Source organism: Notamacropus eugenii, chromosome 1, assembly GCF_028372415.1.
Source record: "Notamacropus eugenii isolate mMacEug1 chromosome 1, mMacEug1.pri_v2, whole genome shotgun sequence".
NCBI classification, from domain to species: domain Eukaryota; kingdom Metazoa; phylum Chordata; class Mammalia; order Diprotodontia; family Macropodidae; genus Notamacropus; species Notamacropus eugenii.
The window spans coordinates 113,342,537-113,345,204 of NC_092872.1; positions in this window are offsets into that span (position 1 = coordinate 113,342,537).

Below are 2,668 nucleotides of genomic sequence, written 5' to 3' on the forward strand. Positions count from 1 at the left end.
AGAAGTTTAGAAATAAGAGAACAAATTCAATAAAAAAAGACAAAAAGGAATCTCACAGACATCTCTCTTTATCCCATGGTAAATCTGATTGCCAGATCTAGCCAGACACAGAGATAATGAGTCTCAAACTCAGGCTTCTTATAGTCTTTCCTGATACAGTTTGCTCCAGCTGAGTCCTGACACATTCCCTCTCATCCTCTTCACTTAACAGAGTTCCTTGGCAGCCTTTGAGATGAGTCCAGACGCCTCTAATGGTTATTCTATTGAGAAAAGCGTGTTAAACATTTTCCTGACACTAGTGAGAGGTTAGGCAGCCACTACCTGATACATGGTTGTGCTGCTGTGTACTATTTGCCTGTTAAGTTCACTGTGTATTATGGAATTAACCTAGAGTAGCGTGGTCATTGACTCAGAAGAATAATGAAATAGGATCTCAAGGAAACAGCTCCATTTTAAAAAAGTGATTTATTCCCACTTCTTCCCCATCAATTTTCTCTTTAAAGGAAGTTTGAGCATCTGAGCAGCTCTCAGTGTTTCACTCAGGATGCCACTTCCCTCTCTTTGGCCACATGTTTATAGACAGATTGAAATAGATAACTAAACATGGACAGATCTATCTTAATCTATCTAGATCTACACAGAGATCTGGCTCCATTTAGATGTTTCTCTCCTATCGTTAAAGGAAATCTTTGGACTCTATTCAGAATAAGAATGAAAATTCTCTCAGCACTCTACACAAAAGTCACAGGTGTCTTCAAAGTGATCTATATATCAAAGACCAATGAAAGGAACACCTTAGTTTTTTTAAAAGTAAATTATACTACTAATAACAATAGATAAATATCCCTTTTCTGAGTAAAAGGAGAGAGTGTCATCTTTAGTAAATCCACAATATATACATCAATATTATGTTATATTGGAAACTCAGAATTTATAGCATTATTCTTAGCTTTTCCACTGACTTCTTAGTGAGTGAATCTGTAATATGTCAAAATAGCCTGAATATCTTGACATTATTATAAACCAAACAAATGAGAGGAAGAAAAATGTTCCCTAACATATGGTTTCTGAATTCAGTCACTTGGTCATTCGGTTCCCACCTGGTCACCACAGTAATTAATTTTTCCTCCAAGAAGAGTCATAGAGGTCAATGGAAAAATAAAAAAAACTTGGGAAGAAGAAAGACAAGAAGTCATTTGTTTTGAGTACAATGCCGTGGACATTATTTTGCAATGAAAATAACTTTTGAGGAATGATATCTTATTGTTTCTTGATTTCTCATAGCCATTGGATTCCATTTGCTCAGTTGTAATTGTAAAGGAATTATTTTCTTCAGTCAGTTTTTTTATCTCCTTTTCCATTTGGCCAATTCTTCTCTTTTAAGGCATTCTTCTCCTCATTGGCTTCTTATCCCTCTTTTACCATTTGGACTAATCTATTTTTAATGTGTTATTTTTTCAGGCTTTGTGTGTGTGTCTGTGTCCCTTACAGAGCTATTGATTTGTTTCTCATGATTTTCTTGCACTCTCATTTCTCTTCTCATTTTTTTCTTCTACCAATCTTACATGATTTTCAAAATCCTTTTTGAGTTCTTCCATGGCCTGAGACCCAACATATTTTTCTTGGAGGCTTTGGATGTAGGGGTTTTGATTTTGCTATCTTCTTCTGAGTGTATGTTTTGATCTTCGTTGCCACCATAGTAACTTTCTATGGTTATAAATTTTTCTGTTGTTTGCTCATTTACCTGCCAGTTACTTCACTTTTAACTCTTTGTTAAAGTTGGACTCCACTTCCAGCGTAGAGAATGTACTGTCCCAACCTTCAGGGGTTTTGTGCAGCTATTTTCAGAGACACTTCTAGGGATCTGTAAGTTTTCAGTTCTTCCAAGGTTGCATGATCTAAGGAGAGGTGCTTGTTCCTTTCCTAGTCTGTGGTCTGGTCTGTAAGTGACCACAAACACTGTTTTCTGCCCTGGCACTGTGATGAGGGCCCCCACTCTAATATGACCATAAGCTCTGGTGTGGCAAGACCTCCTCATCCTGTGACTGTCAGATAAGACCCAGATGCAAGTATGGACAAAACAACAGATTCCTGCCTTAGTGCTAGCAAAGAGACCCCTATAATGTCCTTCTGATGTGTTGTTTGATCCACTTATCAACTGAGGTCTGAGAACTCCAAAAGCATCTGCTACTTCTATCAATACAGTGACACCTAAGGCCCTGCTTCTGGTTTGCTGGAACCATGATTGTGCTGGCATGACCTGTGTTCCATTCTCCCCCATGTGAGACAGACTTTTCATGCTGACCTTCTAAATTACCTTTGGCATCTGCGGGAAGAGAAGTCTGGAAAGAACCAATAATACCCACTGATTCAGTCTCCCTGAGGTCTATACTTGGTTTTGCTGGGTCCCAGTCTGCACTGGGCTGTGTTCCTCTCTCATCCTGGTGCAACAAACATTTTCTGCCTAACTTCTACGTTGTCTTGGGCTGGAAAATTGTTCACTCTATCTTCTTGTGGGTTCTGCTGCTCTAGGATTTGTTCTAGGAAAGGTATTATGAGGTGTTTGGAGGAGAGCTCAGGCAAGTCTGCCTTTACTCTGTTATCTTCACCCCACTTCCAAAGAATGATATCCATGGAGTTGGTTGTTTACAAATGATGTGAATTAGTC